The sequence below is a fragment of the Notolabrus celidotus genome, chromosome 4 (genome assembly GCF_009762535.1).
Source record: "Notolabrus celidotus isolate fNotCel1 chromosome 4, fNotCel1.pri, whole genome shotgun sequence".
Lineage (NCBI taxonomy): Eukaryota > Metazoa > Chordata > Actinopteri > Labriformes > Labridae > Notolabrus > Notolabrus celidotus.
In genome coordinates, this window is record NC_048275.1 from 22,970,043 (window position 1) to 22,986,523 (window position 16,481).

A 16,481-nucleotide genomic window follows, 5' to 3' on the forward strand; every position below is an offset into this window, starting at 1 on the left:
TGTGTGTGCTATGAATTTGTGTGTGTGTGTAAGGTTTGCTGATTCCTTTTAAGCCATTAGTGAAATTCAAGTGCTAATTACCACCCACAAGATCCTACATCTGCTGTCCCCACACACAGGCGCCCACACACACACAGGCACCCACACACACACACACACACACACACACACACACACACACACACACACACACACACACACACACACACACACACACACACACACACACACAGTTTTTTCATGTACAATAATCACCAATCAACCTCATTTCAACAACATTAGTATCTGTTAACATGAAGGGAAATACAAAGTCCTGGTTGTTTTAGTAGTAGTTAATGTCCATATAATCCCCTATTATAGTAGTTATTTTTAGATGTTGTCTAAATGTTATCTAGGTTACTACACTTTTAAAAAGTAGTTACTTCTAAGACAGCTGGCTGGTACAAAAATGTTTGGGAAGTGACAAAGACAGTGTTCAAGATTTGGTCTTGTGTATAGAATTGAAGAACAATGCTCAGTCCAGTATAAAACTGCTGAATGTAGGCATACACCACCTGTTGACGTGAAAGCATTAGACAAAACCATTCCCTGTCACCTTTTATCCATCCGTCTGAGGGTAATGTACTTGGTGTCACAGAGCTTTGATAGCTTTTTGATGGAGAGAACAGTCTGAAGAGGATCAGTTTCAGCAGTGAAGCAGTTCTGTTTCCTCTGGGGAGACACAAAAGCATCATCTGATGCCCTTGTGGGGAGGGGGTAGTGTTATACCAAGTAGATGTGGACTCGCTTAGCTGTGAACACAATTGGTAAATTGCGTTGCAGCGCCTTGGAGAACGGTTGGGAAGCAGGACAATGATTTCAGATAAAGAGTCCAATATGAGATTCCCACAGGAACAGTTCAGCTGCAGGGGATGATCATCCTGATGCCTGAAGTGTCTGATTCTGTATTTACAGCTTGTAATCACAGTTTTATGTCATCTGCATAGGAATGATATCTCAGATTTTATTTTTAAAAAACCATCCTTTAGAAAATAAAGGCGTTTTTTTTCTTTATTTCTTCAAAGTTTTACTGAGCAGATGTGTTTTTAAAATTCAAGAAGAATAAAAAAAACACACTAGAGATATAATTACTACAACTCAGAAGAATAATCTTGTACTTAACAACTTCTCCGTCATTCCACGAAGCACAACAAAAAAATAATGACATGCAATATTAATTTGAAGAACACCAAATAAACACAGCTGATAATGAAGAAGACAAACAATGTGCTGACAGCGCACACAAACTTCCATTTGTTGCACTCAGCTAACTAGCGTCTAATTAGCTGTGCCATTGTTGTGTTTAGGGAGACTAATTCACACTTGGAGCTAAATTATTCTGCTTAAAGCACTTTATTTCATAAATTAAACAAACTCTGTATACATGTGTGTTTTTGTTTGGCTCATTTTGATTAGCATCCTCAATTACTGAGAATCACAGTAATTTGTATGGAAATAATATGCAATTTGTGATGAATTATGGGCAATCAGAACAATCCTTTTTGCTAAAGAGAAAGAGGTGGCTTTTTGAAATTATTTGGAGAACATGTGATATGACTTTTAAGTGTATTCTAGTACCAGTTTTAATAACAGTGTGACCACAGGAAGCTGACTTAAATGTTCTCTATTTAAACCAAGGGGATCATTGGTGACATAAAGCTAGTATTAGAGACATGGGAAGAGGAGAGTGGTCTCCATCTTTGCTTGGCTTGCACATTTCAAAACTTATCTTTGGTAAAAAACTTTTGCACAAAATTTGAATACAGAAACTGCCAATTAGCAGAGTTTGCCAACTCATAACAACAATTAAAAGTCCTCTTCATTGTAGAATTCATTAAAATGCACACTGGTACTATTATCGTCCTTGTAAGTAAAGCTAAGACAATCAAAAAACTGAAGAAAAACTTGTTTCAGTGCAACAAAACATAATGGAAACATAAACAGAGCTGTTAGCTCGGTGTGACTGTTCCAGCGGGGTGCGTCACTCTGCTGTTCCTGATTTGGCCTTTTAATTTGCGAGGAAATCCTCTGGGATGAGAAGAAGTTGACGACCGAACCAATCAGCCCTCTGTGTTCCTCTAAATGAGCAGCCGGAATGGACGGTAAAACAACGGGCGAGCTGATGAGATACAGTTAAGCTTGAGGCGAAACAATGTAGCTCCAATTAGCCTGCTGACCGCTGTTTATTGGCTATTGGCTTATATGGGAATGCCCTCTTCAATGGCCTTAACTTAGCGGCTATTAGGCTTTTCATTCAGGACAATTGGAAAGACGAACTCTACATTAGTGGACGTTTGTGGTTAATTAGGACTCCAGAATGAACCCCACGAAAATTAAAATTGTGATAATGAAAAAAACGTGCAACATTTTGTACGACTTGAACTAACAATGATGTTTGAAATGACTTAAATGGGAAGTTTATTGGGGGCGGTTCTTAATTAAACAGCACTTTAATTATCCATTTCTATTCTGCTGTGTCTTTCCCTTTCCGTCTTTCTTTCTGTGTCCATCTTGGTTTCTACTTCTTTTTCCTCTCACCATATATCCCTCATCTTTTCCCCACTCTTTTACTGTCACAGTCCAGTGGGATCCCTCATGGCAATTATAGCTTTGCATTACAGTGTTGGAATGACTCTGTAATTACTGCGAAAGACTTTTAGGGTGTACTTAGGAACTGAAAATAAATATGGATAATCACATGGTGCAGCTGAACATCCCGGAGTAAGTCTTTTTTTAACATTCTTGTTTATCATATTTCCCTTTTCATCCCTCTTTTTCAAAACAGCTCAAATTTCCGACACCTTTTTCTGTGCAATATTTTAAAGGGGAAGATATGAATAGAAATTTGAATATTTCATTGATATTAGTGGATCAAAGACCCTGTAGCATCTACCATCGCGATACACATATGCACTGACATTTTCTTGTTCTCTGAATGAAGGTCTTGAGAAAGCAACACACTTGGGACATCTGAGGAGGTCCAAAGTTCACAGTCACACTCACCCACTTCATCACAGGACAGTCATGACACTTTCGCCACACTCTTTAATCTGAGAGCGATAAAAGGATAGATGAGTATACCATAAGACTTGCCAAAAGAAACACGCAGGGGGGGAAAAGGGAGTAGTAATTCTGCTGCTCGATCAGAGGAACAGACGCACAAACACACAATTCCTGGAATAGAAATGAGAGAAAGGAGGAAAGTTTGAGGAATGTATTCTATGGAAAAGAAAGCAAAACTTGAGACTCTCTATGCCTCCTGATCACTCTGTCTTTCTCACTCCATTTGTGCATGTTTGCGTATGTGTGTGTGAGTGTGAGTGAGTGTGTGTGTGTGTGTGTGTGTGTGTGTGTGTGTGTGTGTGTGTGTGTGTGTGTGTGGTTTTGGTCTATAGCCCCTCAGGGAGGGCTAGAAAGAGTGAGGTGGGGGATGCAGGAAACGGTGGCGTCTGGAATTGATTTGAGGCTGAAGGAAAAATAAAATACTTCAGATTCTTAAAGGCTTGGGGAGCGGGGACAGACGACCACAAAGAAATGAAGAAAGGTAGGAGAGAGGGGGAAAGAGAGGCCACATAACCACAAGAAATGGGGGGGAAGCAAACATAAAGATGGGTTTATGCCTCTGCAATCAAGTCGGTGAGATCACAGTAAGTACACTGTGGCTGAGTCCTATGTGCACCTCTTGAAATATGTGCCAAGGGTGAGTATGAGCTACGTGCCTCTCTGCTTGGGACACTTTAAAATGACTGTGTGTGGTTCTGCGATCAGTTGTTGACAGAGAAAGCAACTTTCAGAAGTGATTCAAGGTCTAGATCGCTTTATGAAATTGTCCAAAATGTCAGACTTTGTAGTATTTTATTGGATTGACAGTCAACCAATGACGGCATGATGAAGGGATAGAAATAAGTCAATTTCTAGCAGTAAAGCACAGATTAACTCAAATTTAACTAGTAACAAGACTTCTTTAACCCCGGACATCTAACCCAGGTTTATAGTAAGAAAAGAAGGGGAGATATCCTTTATGAGGAACTTTTGTAGGACACCCTGGAAGTCAACATTACTCTGGTTCCAATAAGATCTTCCTATTCAATTTTGTAGTACTGTAAAAAAAAACATTAACAAATGATTAGATAAATTGGCAGCTAAAATAGCCTTTTGACACTGACATTTTTCCAGCTAAATATTTTACACCTAAAAATAGCATTTTTGTTGTTTTCAAGCCCTAAAAGCAACTGCAAGAAGTAAAAAAGGCCAAACAAAAAAATCACGTAACGGTTCCATGGCTTCAACCTGACACCACTGAAGCTCAAATCTTTTCAGTGTTTTGTGAGATGACATTTTGTACCCCCAAAAACCTCAGTATGCTCATTCAGCCAGTACATGAATACAAATAAAGCAAGTGGTTACACAGTTTGGAATTGAGTGTAGAAAACAGGGGAAAAAAGTAGCTTCATTTTTCATTTTAGACATCTAACTGAAAATACCTTTCACATTAAACCAGTTACTTCCCGAAGAGGTAACCTGAAGATCAAGTTGTGTGAGTTTTATAAACTTTTTACAAGGAACATCATGTGAATCAGTAGCACCTAATACCAAAAACGGGAGTGCAGGGATGATGAGGGATAAAGAGAAAAGATGGGAGGCTAACAGGAGACACTTCTGCTGTGGCTTCAGATTCACTTTAAAAAGCTGCTCCAACTACAGCTGTGAAACTGTTTGTTTTCTAACATGTTCAACAGCAGAGGGAAAGAGGCAAGCTTTGCACTGTGTGATCCCCACACATGTCGGACAGGTTTTTACAGACAGGGGGTCCGCACTAACATCCAACGCTAGTAAAATAAAACTTACTACTGCAATAAACAAACCAGGGATATGTGGAGAACACACACCTAGAGTCATGCTGAAACTTATTTTATGTTTGTCTTTATTGCGAGTCCAGTGAAAAAGTCCTTGTTAAGGTCCATGTAGGACCTTGAAGAAAAAAAACAATTCAGCCTATCCTGCATGTCATCCACAAGTGTCTTCATTTTTAATAAAAAACTTTAATTTTAATAGCATTCTGTGGTTATACAATTAAATGAATGATCCAAAAACTGCAGGCAGTGAGCAGAAGTAGACAAGATAAAGTAATATAGAACAAAACCAGTAAAAGAAAATGTTGCATAAAGCATAAAGCAAAAAACAATCACGTTTAGGGCTTTTTACACTTAACTTTTATAAGTTTGTGTTTACATTGTGTTGCTTTTGAGTTTTCTAGATTTGAAAACCCTCAGGGTTAGCAACACCCAACCTATACAGTGGCATCAAAGAGGTAAAAGTTCAATTAAAAAAGAATAAATGAAAGTGATGCATTATGGGGCTTTAAGGGAAAGCTGTGCTCTAAAATTCAGCTCTTGCAGACCTTTAAAATTAAATTACATTACATTAATAATAAATTAAACTTCAGATTAGCAATTTTCGCTTGTAAACTGTAAAAACTGTAAATCACTGCACTACAGAGGACCAGTGAATGTCCCATTAACCGATCAGCAGGAAGCTCGTTCATCTTATTAGTAAAGCTCGTTAAAAGCGACCACAACAATGATGAGCGCTGTTGTGTGTTATTGGCCCCATGCAGCAGTAAACACAGCTGCCAAACCGCAGCAGATGGAGAAGAAAGAGGCAGGTGAGGGAGAATTTATGCCGTCTTCAAGTCCACGGCAAACAATGAGGAAACAAACAATGCATGACAGGGAAATGAAGAGATCTACGGCAAGCAGAAGAGGGGGAAAAGGAGGAGGAAAGAGAGCAACAGAGAGAGGGTGAGGGGGATTTGTGTCCAGCTAGGTTAGCCATGTGTGCTCATGCTTTAGCGAGCTCAGCGAGTCTGTTCCAACGTGATGAATAGAGACTAAAGATATTAGAATATGAGACAGAAAGAGAGAGAGAGATATCAAAGGGAGGCTGAGAGGATAGGAGGTGGAAATCCTCTTTTTTCCCATTCTTCCCCATAGAGAAATGAGAGAGTTAATCCTCAGGGGCTTACATTTGTTATTTTGCTCTCTATCTCCCCGTGTTTCAGTATCTCTGCCCTCTGACATCCTCTCTGCTCCCTTCTGATCTTTGCTGTTCTTCCTCTCCTTTTCTCTTTTTGTTTTCCTGCACTCTTTCCACTGTTCACTATCATATCTCCATGATTTGTCCTCCCCTTGTTGACTTCCCTCTGTCCCAGAATCCCCATCTTTTCCCCTTCTCCCCCTCCATCCCTCTGATTCCTTGCAGGGTTTATGGGTTTACGATGCATGGTAATCTCACCGCAAACACATTTATCTGCCCATTCTTTATCTTCTTCTCTCTTCCCCCCTCCCCTCCTTCTTGCTCAGCAAGGTTCAGAGCTGTGTGTTGATGCTTATAGGATATTTACATTTGATTTGTGAATATGGAACAGAGGGAAATGAATAAACAGAAGAGCAGCAGAGTACAGGACAGTGCAATGAAATGCAGAACAAGGAGGAGCAAAGAAGAGAGTAACGCATAACAGTAACATAACAACGAAGCAGTGAATATGAATTCAGAGCACGGTACCAAAGAGGGAGACCAATACAGAGCTGGGCAGAGTGGAAATTAAATCAATGTGAGGCCTGCATGCAGGGGTCAAAAAGAAAATAGCTTATGATCAGAAAAAAATCTATGAGTACAAAGTTCATCCGTCTGTTTTGACCCTTGATGATTATTTACAAAAATGAAAGATTCATTTACGTTAGCAAGTATTGTTTTTCTAGATCACGTGGGAATCCGGTGCAGGTGGCTTTGTGGAGGTGCAGGCTTGGTTGATCAAGCCAAGCCTGTAATCTCATATTGGAGGATAACTCCATATCATGCATCCATTGAACCCTCCCAAAGAAGTAATTTCCCCTCCATCCTGAAATGCCATTTTCTCCTGATAGTTGATCCCTTAAGCTTCCAAATTAAACATTGTCACCTGATTTCCTCTCTTGGTGTTCCCAAATCTCTGATGATTACTTCCTCACCTGTGCAAGTTGTTTTATCTGCAAACATCTAGGACAGACTGCAACACAAACACACTCAGGAGCTCCCTGAAGCTGTTCAATAAGACTTTGTAGGTTCACATTTTTTGGCAAATTAAAACTCAGCTGTCAGATATCTTCACTGCTCTGTATTTCTCAAGGCCCTCTCACACATGCACTGCACTCCTGAGGATTTCCCAACATTGTCTGAGAGGGGTGAATGTGTGAACGCTCACAGCCCATTCTGTTTATACCAACTCTATTTGGGCTTTTTCCTGCCAGACCCCCAGTTAAATGTCTGTGTGAAGCAGGGGTGAGCCAGTGTGTGAATGCAGCAGGTAATAAACACATTCCCCTTAAGTGAGGGGACGGGATGATGATGTTATTCATACTGAGGCGAGATTTGTTTCCTATACTTTTTATTGCTTACTCAAGATGAACATGTTTAGTTTAAATCAGTGGTTCTCAAAGTGGGGTCCTAGGACCCCTGGGGGTCTGCGAACCATAGCGTGGGTGTCCGTGAAATAATTATGATAAATTTCTAATAAATTATAAAATTGTGCTGTGTCATTAAAAACAGCATATATACAGATGAGGACCATTTGCACCAATGAATCAGCATATTGTGCCCATTACTCCCACCCTAGTTAACTTTGGGCCAATAGAAACTGATATGAATGTGACACTCACATCAATCTGTCCCATATCACTCATTCACACATCACTCCAGTCACAACTGTTCCTGCTATTACTTAGCTTTGCTTACTAGCTCGCTAGCATGGAGCCATTTCCAAATCAGTTCACATCGTCAAGTGATGCTAAGCCCAAGCTAGCTAAATTAAGACAGAATGACGACAGGTAAATAGAGTTTGGTTTTATTGAGAACAGTGATGGGAGACCAAAATGCGTCATGTGTTTTCAGGTGCTAGCAAACGAAGCTATGAAGCCAGCCAAGCTAAAGCGACATCTGATCACTCAGAATATAAGGACAAAACCAAATACTTTTTCCAGTGAAAGAGCGAGGAACACATCCACCAGAAAACATAGATGGTGAAGTGTTTTCTGTTTATCACTATGGAACAGGTCTGAAGTATTGAGATTGATCAGTTTTACAATGCAAATCGTTCCAAGGGCATCTAAGAGTGCAAATGGTAGTAAGCATGTGCTGAATCTATGTTACAATTATGAGGGGGTCCTTGGAAAATATTCTCACCTGTAAGGGGTCCCTGGCCCTAAAACGTTTGAGAACCCCTGGTCTAATGATCAAACCGCATCACCCTCATAGTTAGCTTTTGAATTACTAGCTGGTTAGCTAATTACTAACATTTTTTTTATTGTAGGTCCCAAATGCAGGTCATACATTGTGCCCAAGCTATAGCTCAGCCACCCAACACTAGCTGTGCTGTAATGCTCTTCCACCCAGATGTAAACAAGCACAGATGACATCTTGTGACGCTGCATGATTTGTCAGCTTTGATAAAGAAAATAGAGATATAGTTGTATGTAGGCTGTCTCATGTTGGACTGGCAAAGAACCACTCGACCAGAGCTATGTGTAACCAGCACAGGTATGTCGATGTTAACAAAGGAGTATTGAAAACTGGTGGTGCTAGCTTTGCTAGTTTTAGTCACACTTGGTAAATCCATTTGATGTTGTTCACCCACAGATGATGGAAACCCAGTTTGACTGTGTGGGACATTTTGGAAGTGTAGAAAACACATTTATTTTCAGAATGATCCTGTGCCTGTGTTTGAGGGTGTGAATATCAATGAAGTTACAGCGCCAGGCATCTTGAGTCAAAGTCTGTCTTAATGGGGAGATGCATAATGGTTTCTGCTGCGGTGGGATCACTGCAGGTGTCTAAAAATCTCAAAAATACCCACAACCCACCTGCTATTATTTAGAATTTTAACCAAATGCACATCTTGGAGAAGTGGTAACACTAGGCTAACAGTGATTTCATCAACGGTCCAAGTAACTTTAGCATCTCACTTAATTTTCTGGATGCATCCTGGAAAGATGAACAATAAAACAGGCTTTATCAATAACTAAGTCTGAGTCATGCCATCTTTTAAGTCAAAGCTAAAGTCTGAGTCATCAGTGCTCGAGTCCAAGTGGAGTCACAAGACCTGAATATCAGGGCCTGAGCTAGACGCCAGTACTGCACCAATATTCACATCCCAACTGCTCACTCCAGTTGCCGGTACATTTGTACCATGTTTTTATCTGTTGTGTTTTTATTGCACAAACATCCTCATACATGTTAGAGTGCTACACAGAAAAAGTCACCATTACTGAAGATGACTCCTCCACCTTTTGGTACCTAGCTGCCCCTTGTGTGCGCTCATCACAGATTAATCTCCTGCTATAAAGTACATTCGTGAGAGGCAAGTTCCTGAAAATATCACAGCCTAAATGTCCTGGAATTATTTCGAAATGTCAGGAGCTCGTGTGTGAAGGGGGCTCATGTTAAACTATGTGTCCTCTGGTTGCCAAACAGCAGTCCTTAACATCATCTGAGCACTCCTCCGGGAGAAAAAGTCTGTTGTTTGCCTTTCTTACTGCTTTAAAACATAACACGCTCCAAATGTGATAGCTCTAAGTGTTTCTGACATGGCATTTCAAGATTCCTGGGTATCAAAGTTCAAGTGTTGCGTGTGCCATTTGTATTTGGCAATCTGTGTAGGTGCCTATGATGGGAAAAAGATCAAAATATGTCAGTGACATTCAATTTTAGGTTAAAGTGTAATGCTACTGTGAGGTCTATCAGGGCTTTTAAATTGCTTGATGTTTTATGGAATGAGGCCATCCTGTAAGTGTCAATCCACTCAGTAGTTTAATCATTTCATATTTAGAGACTTCTGTGCCAGAAAAAGAGAGGGACATTTCAAAAACCCTCTCATTTTGGATTTTGTGTGCAGCTTGAAAGCTGAACGATTGTGTCTCCCAAACTTCTGATCTAATCTACTTCACACTCATTGTAGGCATTAAGCTGATGCTCTTATTCAGAATGGCAAAAGGCTGAGTGCAAGAGTCATAAAAGCTTAAGCCACAACACTGAAAATACTACAATAGACATTCAAAGAAGGGGGTGAAAGCCTCAAACCCACAGTCAGCGTCCAAACAGCATTAGTCATGAGAACGTTTCTGTTCCTCCTGATCTGAGAGGAGCGATGGCAGCATGAGCCAGCAAACGAAGGCGGTCGTTTTTATCCGTGAGGGTTCCATTAAAGGATTGATGTTTCAAAGAAGTCTGATATGCAGCTTCTTGCCATTTTTTTTCCTGATGATTCATCCACCCATCTGCCGTCTCCTCCGCCACCAGCAGCTAACAGCCTGTCTGCAGCTTAAAATCAGCCTTTTTGTCATTCTTAAGTGGTCACACATTCAACAGGTAATAAGCTGATTAATCACACCCACTGCCAGTTTCACTACAACCTCACGACTTGCACGAGTACATAAGCACTAACACACAAGTGCAGACTCTGCTATCTCTGTAGAACAGCATCATGTAGTGAATGGGGTTGACAGCAGCAAGGATAAGGAAAACAGGCAAAATGTTCAATGAAGTTATAAACATAAAATCAGATTTGAGCGTGTCCTGATGAGCGCTTTTAGCCATGATGTGCATAATATGTTATTACAAGCTTTAAAGAGAAACAACCTTGTACATCTCAGAGAGCAGGGATAAGACTACTTCCTGGCATCCCAAACTGTCACATTTTGCAGCTCAATTGACTTGTGGAATAATTTAACCACTCAGCATTTGTTTGTGTTTGTGTTTGTGTTTGTGTGAGCTGGCGGGTAGGCGGGTGGGAAAGGGCAACGTCCTCAAAACTCCTCACAGGTTTTCCTTGCTGTTTTATTGATGTGTGTTTTTCTATATCAAGCCCTCTATCAGTCAGACTGCTGGGTAATCAATACTGGTAGAGGGCATTAAAACTCACTGAGCATTTGTGTGTGTGGCTGTGTGGGTGTGTGGCTGTGTGGCTGTGTTTGTGTAAATCCCAGGAAAAGGAATCTTCTCTCTAATTCCTGCTGCTTATCTGTCCTCCCAGACACCCATCAGTGCCACTTTTTCAAGATGTATGACCCTGATAACTAACACGTTTTTACTGCACTTTCCTTCTGGTTTGCATTTTGTCCTTGTTGTGTGAACATTACCTGTTGTGCTTAGATTTGTCATGTTTTGTAAATGTCAGACATTTTTCTGTTGGTTAAGGAAACATTTTCTTACTGCCAGTGTGAAATTCGGCTTTGGTGTTTGCAGGAAAAGCAGCTGTGTGGAGAGCAAAAGCAGGTGGAACGCACACCCCTGCAATGACATTTTAACATTTTAAAAGCTGTTTTCTTCTCCCCCTGAGGACAGACCTGACAAAGTTATCATCTTAATCATGATGTTGTTACTTTAGTTAGCTTACAACCTGAAAAAATTGTGAGTAAATCACAAAACAAAGGGTTTCTTTTTCCAGCTCTTACTGCTGAAGTAAGCCAGAGTGAAGTGCCTGGGTGTTTAACTGAGACCTATCGGCACTTGAAATAGATGAACAGGCACTATGGGGGATGTTATAGGACAAATACTGACAGACTTAAGAAAAAGGAAGTTTTGACTGTTTCCACAGTTATTTTCAATGTTGGAAACCACTGATACAAGGCCAAGTGTTACATTTTTCAAGATGCATTTGGCTGTTAAACATGAACTACACATGTATAGTTCAATATCAGCAAAGACAACGTTGTCCAGAGGGGGCGCCAGAATTAACACAAAGCCCCTTAGAGGAACTTAAAATGCATAAAAACTTTTAATCAAATACATGTTTGAAAAAGGTGTGTAGAAACTCCTGATATCTAGCTCCTTGCCATTTTTCAAAGATGGAGCTGGCATCTTGAAGCATGTTGAAATCATGTGTTTTCTCACTCTTAGCTGATAAATCACAACCAGATCCCTTTGCGCTCCAGCCTTGGAACAATCACAAACAAACACACAGAAAATAAGGCACAACGGCTAAGAGGAGCAATTGTGACCTGATTGACCCACTTTTCTGAGGCTGTCAAACACAGCAGATCAGATCATTAGTGGATCAGAAAACATGTCTTTTTGGGGGGAGTTTTGATGTGGTTTCATAAAAATCTTTGGCAGAAGCACGCTCTTGTTTCAGGGGAATTCTTGCTACAGTATCTCATTCTGGAGCCGTTACACTGCAGCTACACTTAATCTGCAATGATGCTGCTGTAAGCATTACACTAGCTGTAATGCAGGGGGAAATCAGCAGGCAAGTAAAATAAATGTGCTTCTACTTGAGCTGCATGCAAACAGAGTTGGAGCAGTAATGCAACAACAGCAGCAGCAGCATCACAGCTTCTTGTGTGAAGGTAACTTCTATTTTAAAAAAGAGGGGGAACTAAGTTTTTGACATTTTGCATAACTTATGTTTAGTGTATTTGTGTTTCTCATTGTAGTTTTAGTTCAGAGGATTTTGCAGACACATTTTGCCTCTCTTTAGCCAGACAAGATGAATTTTTCCAAGCGTCAAGATTTTTGCTGAGGGAAGTCTCAGAGGGTGTTCTCAGTCTGTAAGCTGAAATCGAACATCATTTAGAAATTTAGATTGCTTACATTTTTTCAGGAGCAGTGTTCCAAAAAGAGAAGGCACTAATCTATGAGAGAGAGGTGAGGTAAATGACAGACAGAGAGAAGAAGAGGAAAAGGGGTTGTTGTGACCTGAAACTGGTCAGATAAGCTTAATTGTGTCTTTTCTATTTTTTACACACACACACACACACACACACACACACACACACACACACACACACACACACACACACACACACACAGAGGATCTCTTTGTCAGTTTGCCTGCCGCTTAGTTGTCGCTGTGACAGGAGAGGTCATGTGGATGAATGCCTCCTATTATGGGATATGTGCTCAAATCCTGGTTTTGGGGTCAAAAGGTTAAACATCCAATCAGAACCCAGCGTGGCTAAACCCCTTTGAAACCGAGAATCTTGATAAGTTAGCAGTGGAATCAATAGATGTCAATGGGGAGACATTTCAGAGGCAGTTACAATGTATAATCCAGGATAAAAACAGATGGAGAAAGAGCTTTAATCTTCATATATGCCTGAATAAAGTACATTTTAAGGACAAAGTTTAGGCTTCTGATAGATGATACTTAAACCATATTTTCCTGTCTGTAAATGTGGCTTTTATCATCATTAGCAGTATGTTATTCAACAACCACTGAAGTTTTTGGAAGGAAGAGAAGCTACATATAGAATTGATATAATTCCAACGCCTTATGAAAGTGTGAAAGGTGACCTGGGTATGACTGTACTTAAAGACATTATTTTCCGTATCCACTAAATACTGTATAAAAACTATATGACATGACCGCTTCCCTAAAATGAAGCCAAAGAAAAGGTGATGCAGTGTCATGATTGACTGTTCTGTTGGCAAATGCAGCTCTTCCTGTGTTCTTTCAACAAGAGATGACTTAACCAAATCTAACTCAAGAGTCATCAAACTTTCCACAACCACGAGTGTATGCTTCAAATTGACACAAGAGTTGTGCTGTCATGTCATGTCTGGGTTTTACAAAGCTTAAGATGTCGGATCTTGTCTTAAAGTATTTTGGCTTCACTGTAGCACAACAGGAGGAGATGGATGTGCGCCATCCACGTTTAAACACAGTCAATGATATTGACTATCTTTGAGATCTGCTTTCTTTATTTCAAGTGGCTTTGTTGAGTCTGAGTTTACAGCTATATAACTACAACAAGAGGGCAGCAAGGACTACATACAGTATGCAACACACATTCACTGTTTGGAGTCAGACACAAATTTCAATCAATATTCCTTCTGTTGCTTTAGTTTTTGATGCCATCTTCTTGAGGCTTTATTGAGTGATGTCCAGCGACTATTCTTGAACATTCAGAGGCATCAGGGAAACAAAGACCAATTTCTTTCTCTTCATTATTTCATTTGTTGTGGTTTGAGGAGTGTTATAAACACAGTGTGTCCTCCACTCACTCCAGGCATCGACTGTTGCTTTGACAGCTCCCCCATCAATGTGACTGAGGTTCACCTTGACCAACTCTTATTATGGAACAGAGAGAGAAAGAGGTGGATTTAGGAAAGCGCTTTTTGCTAGTATTAATAATCTTAGTTATGATATTCAGCTGTCGATTTGTGATGTTTGAACATATCTGGTTATAATGTCCTTTTTGTTTCCCTGGTATCACACTCAACAGTGTTTCTCTGACTGATCAAAACATTCCGTCACACTTCCTGTGAGTCTTTCTTCCTATTTGTCTTTTCCAGTTTACAGCCTGCAGTTCAAGGATTAAAATGTGCTTTTCTGAAATCAGCTCGTCAGCCTGCCAGCCACTGATAAGCGCATTCAGGATCGATTAGATCTGCCTTTAATCTATTCAACTTTTTTCCAGGCGAAAGGGGAAGAAAAAAAAAAAACGCTTAGTATGGGTGATGTGAGGTGCACGATACGGTGACTTTGGGAACATGTGCCTAAAGGGCAAAAGCATTGTAAGCCACATTTTCAGGCATGAGATCATATTTAATATGCAATTTTACAAGTCCTCTCTAACAAGCCGCTGTAGGCAGATACAAGTTAAACAATTGAGAATAATTCTCTATTAAGCGTGAAGGACGGAGATCATTACCGAGAGACATGCAGGCTAAAACAGTAAAATGTCTCTATAATGAAGGAAAGAAAGGACTACAACACAAACTACAATGAAAGCGCAGAGGGAAGAGTGTCAGATAAAGCTCTTTGTGTGCTTTCAGTCAGCACTGTCAGTTTCTCTTTACATGCCTAAAAGAGAGGGAGCCAGTTTTACAGAATGCTAAACAGGCCAGCGGAGGCGGGACTGTCAATGCCAATTCACAGATCTGTTGAACCCACAAGCACATATAGATGAAAAAAAATGGCAGAACGCACCTTTAGCTCATTACTGGTGTTGGATGTGTTGATAGATTCCTCCTCTGCACGGTGAGACAGTTCCACCTGAGAAAAAACGAGAAGAGAATGATATTTAATTCCATGTAAATACAACCATTTATTATAAAGGCAAGGGCTCGAAGACATTATATATCACTTGACTATGATGTAATTACATGCATGTTAATTGCATGAATGTACACCTCATTATGTTGTGCATGTAATTATGTAGGGGAATGAAATAGAGGAGAATGGTAGAGCTTTTCCCCCCTAAAGTATTTAAAGGAAAGAAGAAAATGAAAGTGAAAAAACAGCAACACATACAGTATGTACCCAGGGTTTGTAGATTTGAATCCAGCTTTTTAAGATAGAGCGCACTTAAAATAGAAATATGTGCAAATTTCAGCATTTGCAACTTCACAAACAAACCTCTTGTAACCTCAAAACACATGAAGCCTTCTTTCTTTGATGCTCTGATAGTCTGAAACTGTTTCGGCGGTTAAATAACTACATTAACAGAGACAGCAGCAGGCTGACACATACTGCAGGGATTTCAGAATCTATTTATTTCCCCAAAATAATTATTTAATTTTAAGATCTCCTATCAAAGCAGTAAAGCTGCTGTGATGCATGACTGCAGTGTGTTAAATATAAATAAAAAAGAGATTAAATTCATGTTCTGACTTGCCTGACACTGCTTTAAATTCACCAGGTTGCTCCCTGGGTTTACATCGCACCACCCGAGATGAGTTACAAGATGAACGCCTGGTGTGTGAGCAGACAAATCTTCAGCTTTTTTCTTGTTGAGTCAAAGGATATAAGATCACACTTATACATGAGATAGACAGATATTAAATTTTTGACTGGTTTGGGAGTTCAGTCAAGTTTCTACATTATGACATACATTTTTACTTGAATAGTGGTTGAGGCTGAAATACAACTGTTGCTACAAATTGAATCCCTGTATCTAAATCTTTAAGTTTAGCTGATATGCTTGTACGTGTTATTGTTCAGGTGTTACCTCTCATGAACTGCAAGGGAAGACTCCTGGGGTAACTTAAGGAAAGGTTGAACTCAATATATCAGGGCACCGACAGTGTTTCTGCTTACATTTCACACATACAGTGGTACTACAGATGTGGGAAGCTGTATATTGTGCTCAAAGACATACAGTACTAGCATGTAAACACTTTATTATCAAGCAATTAAGATCTTTGAACTAGTAGGACTCTGATACACTGAAAGCAAGCCCCTCGCCTACAAACATCAACAGATGAATCTCAGCTTTAAACAACCAGCTGATATAATGGTCAGGGTCACAGGCCAAAAGAAAGGCACTCAGAGACTAGAATTGGTCACAATTGGTTTTGAGGAAACTGGCTTTGTGTTTCCATGGCATTCCGAGATAACCTGAGGTGTTATCTAGGCAGAAAAATGAACAGGACACACTCTCTCCCTTGCATCTGTAACTATCAGT

At 40.1% G+C, this 16,481-nt stretch overlaps 1 protein-coding gene across 1 annotated transcript in view; it reads right to left on the reverse strand.

Moving 5' to 3' along the window:
• cdh11 (cadherin 11, type 2, OB-cadherin (osteoblast)) overlaps window positions 1-16,481 on the reverse strand; it is a 108,792-nt gene that overhangs the window by 48,428 nt on the left and 43,883 nt on the right. Inside the window, exon 2 of the mRNA XM_034681439.1 lies at window positions 15,005-15,070. The gene's annotated coding sequence lies outside the window, so the exon portion shown is untranslated. The remainder of the gene's footprint in view (window positions 1-15,004; window positions 15,071-16,481) is intronic.